Source organism: Dermacentor andersoni, chromosome 6, assembly GCF_023375885.2.
Source record: "Dermacentor andersoni chromosome 6, qqDerAnde1_hic_scaffold, whole genome shotgun sequence".
NCBI classification, from domain to species: domain Eukaryota; kingdom Metazoa; phylum Arthropoda; class Arachnida; order Ixodida; family Ixodidae; genus Dermacentor; species Dermacentor andersoni.
Window position 1 is genome coordinate 156,450,219 of NC_092819.1, and position 13,293 is coordinate 156,463,511.

The following is a 13,293-nucleotide window of genomic DNA, read 5'->3' on the forward strand; positions in this document are numbered from 1 at the left end:
CCGCCCAGAGGCAGGATGGCCTTCCTCGAAATGACATTGGCTTCAGAAAATGAAGAGATTGCTTTGCTCAGGGAGGAACATCTGATTAGAATGCGCCTCATGGAGGAGGAGCACAGAGACAACATCCAAAAAAGAAATGATGAACACAAGCTCCAAATAGAAATATTGCAAGTTCAAAAACAAGTTGAGCTTGCGATACTGAATGCCGATAATAAACGAATGCAGAGTCATTGAAATGAGGTTAAGGCTTTTATTGTGAAATAGGCCATAGAATATGAAACAATATAGTGCCGTTTTTTCTTCATGTGCATTTGTGAAAATGCTAAAACAGCTATCGAAGCTGCGGAACAGCAATTACTACACAAACATATAGCATATGAAATAGGAATTTGTAGCATGCACTTGGCTACATGCCACCCTGAGGCTGCATGTCTGGTCAGTAACAGAGTTTTTAGCACATAAGGTCTTTTTACATTTCATGTGTGTCTGTAGTGCCATACAAATGCGACACAACACATAGAACAACACTAAACACATTACCCAGCTATTCAGTAAGGGTGTGCGAGCATTCTAAACTTTTGAATATTTGAAAACGTCAACTGCGCCCAAATAAACGAAATTGGAGCAAAAGCACGGTATGTTTTCACCCATAGGGCATACTATAGAGATATAGCATGAGAACTCGCTTAGTGGAACAGTCTACGCCGCTTAGGTAGCCATACATTATATGCTATGCAGAAACCATTCGCACACTCTTAAGAGTTCTGTACACGCCAAGAAATTCCTTGTCTGGTCCTAATTCTCCATTTGTACTTTTATTAAACAACGCTTCGTAATGTACTATGTAATGACAGAAACTTCCTAACTATACTAGGAAGTGAAAATTGGTTTATATTAATTATGTTAATGCCTGTTCATTATTCCAAAACCATTCGATTCGATTCTGGACGATTTGCATTCGATTCGGTCTCAAAATTCACTGTTCGCACACCCCTATCATTCAGAAACACTGAGGTGGATTTTAAACAACAATCTTTCGGAGAAACTTCTCTGGATAAGAAGTTGCCGTGCAGGCATGCCAAGTATGTTGTCCCCCACACTATTAACAGGTGGCAGGTGCTCTTGGTAAGTATTTCTTCCTGTACGTCTGCATCGGCTGGTGGGAACATGGAGACCAAGTGGCTCGGGTTCTCTTCGTAGGAGGGCCACGTTGTGCAGGGCCGCGCAAGCTGTTATTATGTGAGCTGAATTACGAGGCTTGTGCTGCAGCTTCATGTCTAAGCAGAGGAAGCGCCTTTTCCACACTCCAAAGGCCCTTTCAATGGAGTTGCGGGTCTTGATGTGCGCCTTGTTGTACCTGATAGAATGACAATATAATGCAATTAGTCAGTTTTCGAATATACACTGTACATTATATTGTGCCAAAGCTTTTCTTCTGTGTAGTTAGCACAGATCTACATTGAATGCCTACAAACACATTCTATTTCCTGCAAACTATGCACCACATTGCTATATTCACATTCGTTCTGCCCAGCCATATTTCATTAGCGATCATTATATTGAATGGAGCTGTAACAACCTGGCGCTATATAGGCAACGCCATCTGTCTGCTCTTGGTGCAGCAGCGGATAACAGATGAACATGTTGCTTATGCGCTACAGCTACTAACTGTAACACATTTCAGGTGTATTGCATAGCCTTACAAAAACATAGTATGTTATTATGGAGAGAGGTGCTACCTATCATATACACCCCTGAAAAGATTAGGCATTACTTGCCTGCCTTCTGGTAAATTGACTGGACGTGGCTCAGCAAGGGGCGTCATCAGGAAAGGAGAGCAGGCATAACCCATGTCCTCAAGCAGCAGACCAGGCACACGGTGCTGTTCGTACATAACACGTACTCGAGAATTGTCGAATATGCGACTGTCAAAGGCAGACCCCGGCCCGCTCGCTAAAACTTTGAAATACTGCAACATTGGTCAGGCAACTGCCTGCAAAAAAAACTAGAGTATGAGTGCAGGAGCAGCGTGTTGTCGTTGCAACAACTGTAACTACACTTTATCTCCCAGCAAGAGGGAAGATAAAAATCTGAAAACAACTGAAGGCTACCTCACAGAAATTTTCAAATAACTAAAAATTTTATGTGGCTCATAATTCTACGCCGTTTTTGCCACGGCACATGTAAATACAGAATTGCAAAGCTTGTAGGGGTCACAATGGACAGAAGTGTGATAGCCCATTTCTTACGTTGTCAAATAAAAATGTGTGCACGCGCACATCAGTTGCTTCGTTATCAGCAAGCAAAGCTCGTCTTTGCCGCACATTTACGCTACGTAAGTAAATGGCCTGAAAGCGCTACAGTTGAGACCACACACTCGACTAAAAAGTAGTACTCGTACTGTCTCTCTGTGAATTATAGTGCGTGAATGAATATCAAGTGCGTAACATCATTACTTAAAACAGCATGCGAGAATTGTAATATAACGATTAGGACTTTTACCGCTGGTTTTACGTTTCTGCAAAAACTAATCGCATACGATCCCTACCCATTGTGAAAAAGGGCTTACCTGAATGTTAACAGAAAGCGCTCCTTTGCGGTTGCGGTAAACGTCTGCGTCATCGCCTCCGGGACTCTTAAAGCGTACATGTGTGCCGTCGATGCAGCCCGTCATCCCGGAGGAAGTGGGTGATCTCGTAGAAATCTCGCATTACACCTAACAATTGTGAGACATCCGAGAAGCGGACAATTGCTCGGAACAGGTGCATTGCAAGAAGGCGCGTCACTTTTTTCACTGTGTGACACACCGTGGGCTGGGACACATTAACCAAGTCTCCCCTCACGATTTGAAAGGTTCCGGTGCCGTAAAATCTCAGTGCCACAAGCAGCTGCAGCATGGATTTCAGCGGAAGTCCTCGGTTGTCGCCGCTCGCTTCAAGTGGCAGGGAGGCGAGCAGCTCACGAACTGTTTGCTTCGTGAAGCGATAGCGTGTGATGAACTCATCGTCGTCGTATACCTCCATCGGGTTCGATATGTCGCGCATCCATGGCCGTGGCACCGTTTGCATGTAAAATGTATCACCGAAGAAGACATCACAGGCTCCACACGCAAATTTGTACGCGCTAATTATTCTGGCGACGTATTCCAATGAGCCGCCATGGCTCCTCAACCTCTCAGAGCCCTCTTCAAGGTAGCGCTGGCCCTGTCTTGAAGTGTTCGCGTACTTGATCAAGTGAAGTCCGCCGTGAGGAGGCGCTTCAAGTCGAGGGAGGCTTATGATGCGCGTGGGCGCTGACTTGAGGCGGCCGCAAGTCAAGTTCGAGTCAAGACGCATTTCTGAGTACGGGGGTAAGTCTGCGGTTTGGCACTACTTTACTGGCCCTCCCCCTGCTCTGTCGGTCTCTGGTGTTTTCGATAGCAGAATCATGCACAATTTTTTTGGCTGTGGCACCATTCGACAATGAATGAACCCATATCAATGAGTCTACAATCCGTAGCTCTTAACGTAACAAACCACTGCAGCGCCAAGGTCATGCGACACATAACAATTATTTTCACGACAGAGTGATACTGCGTAGGCTTGTCCATGCTTCTGCTTTCTTTCCTTTTTATGCGTCAGGCCTAAACGTTTTCACATGTGTGCTAATTACGGTGCCTGTGCGACAGTACAGCTCTATTTAGTAAACTTGCACAGCGACATTCTTGTGTTTGCGCCGCGTAATGTAACGTCTTATTTTTCCTAGCATGCTTTTATTGAAAGTTCACAGAGACACCGCTACCAACCTGACCAAGATATGCACAAATGTACTACAAAACAAAATGCAGAATAATGTGTAACTACGCATATAACCACACTACAGACGTTATCTTTTGTTAGAAATGCATGTGAATGCACGCATAATTAGCATAACCCCATACTATCACGAAATTAGCTATTGCTACATTTGTTCCGCTTACCATTGTGCGTCTGAAGCAATAGAGACCAAAAGCTTTTTGTTGTAACAATGTTTACAGTCCTTTTCATTACTTGAAGTTGCAATCATCTACGTACAAATGTCACGGCGAACTTTGGGAACTAATACTCAGTACACAATCGGTCACTGCTTGGCCAGTTGGTTTATCATATTGTATGGTTGTGCGTGATAGGCACGGGAAAAAAAGAATGTTGACAGGACAGTGTGTCTGTACTGTCCACATCATTTTCTTACGGACCTATTTTGCTAAAGAATACTACGTTCAGTATTGTCACCATTTTCATAACAGAGATGGCATTTCAGATGCAAATAGTTACAAATTCACTCGATACAAATGCTGTTGTTCCATACTAACTGACAAAAGCTTTCTGGAGCAGCGAAGTCAACTGACGGCTTTATTCAGCTTCATTTAATCAAATGACTAACGTCTTTATTTCTGTAACCATCGCCATTGGATCACAGCCGATAAGTGGACGAAATTTGAAAAAAACACTTCTCTCTCGTAAAACAGTGCGCAAAATAAAAAGGAAGCTGCCCAAGAATTATATCGCAAATGGCAGCGTTGTGGATTCATATCTTGAAAAACTGACATTGTAGTCAGGCAAGGAGAACTTTCTGTCTACGTAATTGTTGCGTCCGGTATCGCTTACGAATGACACCGGTCGATTCTGCAGCGCCTGTCACATTAAATATACATTCGTGACAGTAGAGCCAGTTTTGAGCGAATATATTTTTTAATAAGTCATACTTTTTATTTTTTCCGCGGTGATTAAACAGAATAAGCTAGCTAATTGGCATGGAAGTACGGAAACACGGTTCTAAACACACGTGTTTCGTGAAGAGGACTACAAACTTTCAGAAAGGAAGATAATTACAATATGGGGCAGTCAGGTTAGAAACGAATTGTACAAATCAATTAACACGAAATCAGAAAAGCAGCGAATGTGAAATAAACGGGAAAACATAAAGCAGAAGCATGATAGATATAACGATCAATTCCTGACCTGGTAGGCATTTTGTGATGCATAAATGCGAATACCACGGAATAACGATTGGTAGATGCAACTTTGTGGTTCAGGTAAGGATCAGAAGACAGAATAGGGTTAGACGAAGCTGCCTCCGCCTAACGAAAAGTTACCGTATCCCGAATGGCACCTGCAATTGTCCGAAGCTATCAAAGGCAGCTTCCCAGTCCCAGCAAAGGCGCCGGCTTGCAGTCGAACGCCGCAGCGAAGTGGCTGACGCGAAGCATGAAGGGCCGGCTGGAAATGGTCGCTTCTTTGTCGGCGTGGTCGCGCGCTAGGCAGGCGTGCCTCAGGACGAAAAGCATAAAGAACACCTGGCTGGCCGACAGCTTCCAGTCGTCGTCCGCCCTGGCGTGCCACTGAGGCCAGGACGCGGCCCGCACGGCCGATCGCAGCGAGAGCAGCGGATAGGAGAGTCGGCCTCCCAACTCGGTCCTGACGTATCGCTGCAGACAGGACGTGTGCGCGTCCAGCCGATGCAGGAGGGGCACCGACCACTCCCGGCGTGAGAACACGGCGTCCCAGAGACTGTCCGCGAGCGAGACGCCCAGCGAGGCCGCGTTGACCACGGTCTGGCTTCCCTTGTCGACGCTCAGCATCGGGTACACCCGCGGGGAGACCACCACGTGGCCGCCGACGCGCGCAGAGAAGCGGTTCAGTGTGTGCAGCCGGCGCAGGCCACCCAGTCCTCGTGCCGAGTCCAGAACGCTGACCTGGCGGGGAAGGCGAGGAAGCACATTGAAATGCCTAGTGCGAAACACAACTGACGCTTCCCATTTAGCTGATCTCCCGGTGAACTGCGATATGCACCTGCGCAGAAGTTTGCGTACCTCGTGGAATCCCCATATTCGCGAAAGCAACAACGCGGGAAGGTGTAATTCGTACATGTTTTGGAAGCAAATTTTGGAAGAAAGGGTGGAAGAAAGCACAAGAAAAGTAGGTAGACGGCAGTAACTTCGACACACAAGACTGTATTAAATGTACAGATAACGGAATTTTCTATGATTGAGTCACAATTTTTGGGCAATACGAGCATGGGGCCCTATAACGTAAAACTATTCTAATGTGTTTTTATTCCAATCTCCTGACTTGAACTTTACGTAACCGCCGACGGAAGCATTGGGCGTTGACCGGCAGGGTTGTCTGAAAAGCCCAATCAAACGCTCTCCTCGTTCATAGGACACCTTTGTTCGCTTTCAAAACGAATAACATTGCCTACACTGAGCGGTTTCTCTTATCTAATTGGCTGACAAGAGGCGAGGAGCACGGTCAAGTGAGCAGGATGTCGATGGGGCCGTGCCAGCGCAGTGAAACTAGATAACTATTATACATTTGATCGAAACGAATCGTTTCTTCATGCGGACTGAGTCGTTTATATTATCTTAATGACACGAAGTTATCATTAACATAAACGTGCAACCGGGGTTGTTTTACCATGTTGCCTCCTTTACGCGTGACCCAATGAAGCTTCGTAGACTACATAAAGTTAGGTGGTAGCTTAGGCTGAAGTATGCCCCATACGTTAAGAAGGTAGAGTTCCATAACCACGATGCTTGCTCCGCATAGTAAAATGATTTAAAGAATGATTCACTTGTCACGATTTCACATGCCAATTTTTGAGAAATTTGGTCCACAGATAAAGCAAATAATAGCGTTCGCAATGCCGCATTAAGCCGTAACTTACCTTTACCAAAACACCAGTTCACTAAGTTTTTTTCACTGAATTAAAGGTCGATGACGTGCCTTACAGCGGACGGAATGGCGCCGCCATCGGTCTTTATGAAGTCGAAGGGAGGGAGTCAAGTGCGCGATGGCAGCAGTCGCTTCCTCGTACCGAGGCGGCTACACTAAATTGAGAAGCGCGTCTCAGTTGTTTTGACGACGCTATTCACGATGAGTACTTGGGATTCCTTCAAAAAGATGACGACCATCTAGTGCATCGAAGCATGAAGTTAAACAGTTTCCATAACCAATGCGTGTTCCTAAATTAGTCACGTATTCAAATGGAAGTGGAAAACGTTCCCTTTGGTGCGAGCAGTGCAATGCTCAAAATTTCGTAATTACCAAGGACTGCGGCATTGCTTCACAGATGCAAGTTTCCAACTACTGTTTAGACATAGGGATTATCCTGCACGTAATTCTGCTTGCTCAATATTTACGCAATGACACAGCCGATATAATGCAGAGAAAAGCACAGGCTCACGTTGCTGCGGGAAAATATGTCAAGGCAATAAGCAGATCAACACGGCGCCCTTGTAACACGAATGCACTAATTGTTGCCTAGCTCACCTAATTTGAGACATATTGCAGTCATTCTCGCTTCCAAAAGCTGTTGCATTATTTTTAATTACCGCGAAAGGATTGAAACTGATTAACGGCCATCTTCACTGTAATTATTTTACGCATGCTCCCAAACGCTCCGATTGATATCATTGTTCCAGTTATATCTTTGGTTTTCGTAGGGCTCCATATTCACACTAAAGTAAGGGTCGTTATAGATGGAGCAAATAATGGGATGAACGCCTTGGTTAGAAGGACGGCAACTATCTCGCATATGTGAATATAAACGATGCTATGTATAAATTACCCGTTACCATTTACGGGCGGCGCCAAATTGCGCCTACATTCATTCCAACAGCTGAACTGCACGGAAGGTTAGGAAATGTGTTAGGAAACGAAAAGTTTTGCGTCGTCAGTTGTAATCTTTATATGCACTGTGGGGAAACCCGTGTGAAAGATGGCACGCAAAGGGCTCGACACGCCACAGACCGGCATACAAATGGCACAGAACAACAGGGCTCTACAGGGCGCTTTATGTGCCCACCTTCGCATTACTTTCTTCATTGTGAAGGCACACGAATTCATACACAATTCTCAATCTTTCTGCAGCATCAAAGCCCCGTCCTCATAACATGGCAGGCACTCAGACGTCATGGCGCACTCCAAAGTACTCTCCTTCAGATGCTACTACGGGGCATCCCCCAAAGGGGCAACGATGACATCCACCGCCTCATGAGCAACATCAGGAGACAGGTTGGCAAGTAAATAGTGATACCGAGAAGCCTCTTAGGTGAGGTGGTGTAAATCGAAGAAGGCTTCAACTTGAGCGAACCAAAACTGTCGATCCTTACGCCAGAACGAGGGCAGGTGAAGCTGTAGAGTTGTTACGCCCTGTGGACGCGAGGTAGTGTCAGGCGGAAGGCTGCCTGAGGGCGGTAGTTTGCTGGGGCCAGTCATCTCGTAGTCCGAGTCACCATTGTCGCGAATCGAGCGGTTGCAGCTGAGCGCCACGACCAGAGGACTAGCGTAGCAGGCTCTTAAAACAAACTTGTGTGTGCCTGCTCAAGCAGCGTGCACGTACCGTCCAACGTGTAACGGAAGAACCCATCCTTGCCATCTAAGTTACCCCCAAACCTTGCGGGCTCTGCTGCGATGCGGCCTACAAAGGTATCGGCACTTTCTTGAAGCAGGCTGATGATGAGGGTTGAAAGCATCCAGTTGCATACCATTCACGCAAGCTGCTAAAACATAAAATCAATTACGCCATCACAGAACTTCACTGTTTAGCAATTATTGATGCCATCGATAAATGGCGTTGGCTCTTACATATTCAGCAAGTGACCACTAACCGTGGCGGGCGCATCACTGTTAAGAAATTTTGCAAAAAGATTCATTTCGTATTTTTTAATGTCCAGTAGGAAATTTATTTATTTTATAAAAATATTTTGTTAAATATCTTTCGCATTACGGCATTTTTTCTTGCGGAGAGAACAATAATGGCGACTGGAGTTTCACTGTAAGTCCCGAGCACAGCTAGCCGAAGAAAACATCGCACAATCTTAGGATTCGAAAGCTTGCCGCAAAGATTCATGTGATTTGAAACCTAAAACAGGCTGTTTTAGCTTTTAAGCATCATCTAGTGGCCCGCATGAATTACTTTGACGGTTGCGACAGCAGACACGCACCAAGGTTTGGTGAGCATCGTTCCATTAGTGAAACAAAAAAATATTCTACTGAATGACAACTGCACAAGAAATGAAAAGGACAGCATATACTTGGATAAAGAACAAAGACAGCGAATAAAACTTTAAATCATTCACTACCTAGCTGTTACACTTTTGTTTCCAGTTCCTTCTTCATTGCTTTGCGTAAATATAACATGGCTATGATGCAGATTTTTGTGCAGCATTGTGTTCTGTAGTGTTGCACACACTTTAATTCCACTGATATGCTCATTTTCTAATTGTCATTCTTCCCGTTTTAGAACTACGTATATCGAGCTTACTAAAATCAGCATGAAGGCCGACAGGTGAAAGCAGGAAGTGTGAGAAAAATTGGTTGAATCAGGCTACATTACCTCAGACATGCTCGCGCTGACATTTGAATAGGTAGCCCAAACGTTGTTGAACGCAGCTTTATCACTCATCGCCATCATCGACTCCCTATGACGTCATTCAACCACCAACTTAAATCTAACACGCCAGCGGATACAAGGCCGCCTTCGAAAAAATTATGTCTACCTATCGAAGCGTCAGTGAGATTGTCGGGGGCAATTTAGCCTGGTTCATCCAATGCTTGTCAACCTATTAGCATTTACATCTTGATCATATAAAACTTATTTATTTATTTATTTATTTATTTATTTATTTATTTATTTATTTATTTATTTATTTATTTTGTAGTGGGTAACATGCATGTGGCGCTGTGCGGACTGCCACCGCTGCGGCGCGAGACCCGAGCTCGGGCTGCTGATGCGAACAGCTAGGACTCGCGATCAAGAGCTACTTGCGATCCCGCATACGAGCTGCAATAAACCCCTTTTCATTTGGTGGAGCTGCGGGGTAGACCTTGGAAACTGGAACTCCGAAGCCGGACGCTACCGACTGCTGCGACCATGCCTGACGAAACCACCCAGGAAGATGCACCACAGCCTCCGGCGGTCATCGTTTCCGGTGTGTTGCGCCAGCGTGATCCTGCCATCTTTAGCGGCACCGGTGATCATGACGTGGAGGATTGGTTGCCTTCTTATGAACGGGTGAGCCAGCATAACAAGTGGGACGACGTCACCAAGTTGCACAACGTGCTGTTTTACTTAACCGGCGTCGCGAACCTCTGGTCCCGAAACCACGAACACGATTTCGCAACATAGGGCACATTCAAGACAAGTTTCGCAGAAGTGTTCGGGCGCCCCGCGGTGCGCAAGCTTCGCGCAGAACAACGCTTACGGGGGCGTGCGCAACATCACGGTGAAACTTTCACAAGTTACATCGAAGATGTCATTGACCTGTGTAAGCGCGTGAATCCGTCAATGTCAGAACAGGACAAGATAAAATACATTATGAAAGGCATTGATGAGGACGCCTTTCAGATGTTGTTAGCGAAGGATCCGCGTACCGTGGCCGAAGTTATCAATTTGTGCCAGTGGATGAATCCGACCGCTCGAAAACAGCTTTCATTACGCCTGATGGCCTGTATGAGTTTACAGTAATGCCATTCGGCCTCTGCAATGCGTCCGCGACATTCGAAAGAATGATGGACAATATTCTGCGAGGCCTCAAATGGAAGACGTGCCTGTGTTATTTAGACGACGTGGTAGTTTTCTCCCCTGATTTCACCACTCACCTCTCTCGTCTACGCAAAGTCCTTATTTGCCTTGCCACCGCCGGCCTTCAACTTAACTTGAAAAAGTGCCGCTTCGGCGCCCGCCAGCTGACCATACTTGGCCATGTCGTTTCCAAAGACGGCGTCCTTCCCGACCCTGACAAACTTCGCGCTGTCGCCGAATTTCCGCGGCCGACTACACTGAAAGCGTTCCGAAGTTTTATCGGCCTTTGCTCTTATTTTCGACGCTTTGTGCGCAATTTTGCCTGCATCATCGCTCCCCTGACGAAGCTCTTGGCTGGCCCCGGTGACCTTCGCCATTGGACTCCGGCATGTGACCAAGCCTTCACCACTTTGCGTCGTCTGCTTACCTCACCGCCTGTTCTACGCCACTATGACCCGACTGCACCGACCGAAGTTCATACGGACGCCAGTGGCGTTGGTCTTGGAGCCGTCCTTGCGCAACGCAAGCCTGGCTTTCCGGAATTTGTGGTTGCGTATGCGAGTCGTGCCCTCACGAAGGCAGAAACCAATTATTCCGTCACAGAAAAAGAACGTTTGGCTATAGTTTGGGCGTTAAACAAATTTCGCCCTTACTTGTATGGCCATCCGTTCGATGTTGTGACAGACCACCACGCGCTCTGCTGGCTTGCGTCACTGAAAGACCCGTCAGGCCGTCTTGGACGTTGGGCTCTTCGGCTCCAAGAATTTGACATTCGCGTCATCTATCGATGCGGGCGCCACCATTCTGATGCCGATGCACTCTCCCGATCGCCCATGCGATCCGACGAAACGCCACCCTCACCCATAGAGTTGCTGTTACTGACATGCCGTCTGAACAGAGGAAAGATCCGTGGATTGTGTCTCTCATTGACATTCTTCACAGTTCTTCAACGGCTACATGCCCTCGAGCCCTTCGTCGCCAAGCCACCCATTTCGTGCTACGGGACGCCATCTTGTACCGCCGAAACTATCAGCCGGACGGTCGCAAATGGCTGCTAGTCATCCCTCACCATTTGCGCTCCGACATACGCACGTATTTCCACTCCGACCCACAACAAGCTCATGCTGGCATCCTGAAAACCTACGAGCGGCTCCGCCAGCTCTACTACTGGCGCGGCATGTATTCTTATGTCCGCAAATACATTCGGTCATGTGTAGCCTGTCAGCGACGCGAGACATCTCATACGACAGGCCCTCTGCAACCTTTACCGTGTCCTGCACGTCCTTTTGATCGGATTGGCATTGACCTTTATGGGCCTCTTCCACCCACTGCTAAAGGAAATCGTTGGATAATTATCGCAGTAGACCACCTCACAAGATATGCCGAAACTGCTGCACTTGCTTCGGCTGCTGCTCGCGACGTCGCTGCATTCATGTTACGGCATTTCATCTTACGGCATGGCGCACCGCGAGAACTGCTCAGCGATCGAGGCCGTGTCTTCTTGTCCGAAGTTATTAATGAGCTACTCGCCGCTTGCCGCTCTATTCACCGCACCACTACGGTGTATCACCCACAGACTAACGGTCTAACGGAACGGTTCAACCGCACTCTTGGTGACATGCTCACCATGTATGTTGCGTCTGATCATTCCAATTGGGACGATGTCCTCCCTTTTGTGACGTACGCGTATAATACCGCCGTTCAGGCTACCACAGGCTTCTCCCCATTTTTCCTTCTTTATGGACGTGAACCATCCACTACCCTCGACACCATGCTACCATATCATCCGGATGCCTCTGAATTCACCCCTCTTTCCGAAGTTGCTCGCCATGCTGAAGAGTGCCGCCAACTGGCTCGCTCGTTCACGTCTATTACCCAAGGAATCCACAAAGATCGCCACGACAACGGGCAGCCGTGGACTCTCACGTCTGGCTTCAGCTGCCCTTCCAATCTCCAGGCCTTAGCCCAAAGCTTGCTCCGAAATATCAGGGTCCGTACCGGATCGTCGCTTGTACATCGCCGGTGAATTATGTGGTCGAACCGGTGACGCCATCTTCGGACAAACGCCGCCGTGGCCGCGAGACGGTTCACGTCAGCCGCCTGAAGCCGTACCACGACCCCCTTATCGTGTCATCACCTTAGGTCGCCAGGATGGCTCCTCTTCGCCGCGGGGGCAATTGTAGTGGGTAACATGCATGTGGCGCTGTGCGGACTGCCACCGCTGCGGCGCGAGACCCGAGCTCGGGCTGCTGATGCGAACAGCTAGGACTCGCGATCAAGAGCCACTTGCGATCCCGCATACGAGCTGCAATAAACCCCCTTTCAATTTATTTATTTTACACTCAGGGTTTACACATTACAGAGGGGAGGGGCATATTAAAGACGAAAATTGGAAAAAGAACAGTTGATACAATAGCGATAAAGAGCAGGAACAATTGACAAATTAATGCAAAAAACTTTACAGTTGCAAATAACAAAAAGCAGACTAACTTTAATATCTAAAAATAAACGAAAACAGGCTAAACAGAACAAAGTGAGTACAAATAATTAGGCAATGCTAAGCATGTTATTCAAAAAACACTTAATGTCTTATGTACGGGTAATAGCAGAAGCTGCTTCTGGCAGCTGATTCCATTCGGAGGTGGTCCTAGGAAAAAATGCATGTCAATGGGTCACAATTCTGCAACGAGGAACGTCAACTTTTTGGAAGTGGTCTATTCTAGCTTAGATGAAAGGAGGCATTTTAAT

General features: G+C 46.9%; 1 pseudogene; it reads right to left on the reverse strand.

Annotated features, from left to right (window-relative positions):
* Nucleotides 1-265: 265 nt before the first annotated feature.
* Nucleotides 266-3,336, reverse strand: LOC129382606 (putative nuclease HARBI1; annotated as a pseudogene).
* Between the last annotated feature and the right edge of the window lie 9,957 nt (nt 3,337-13,293).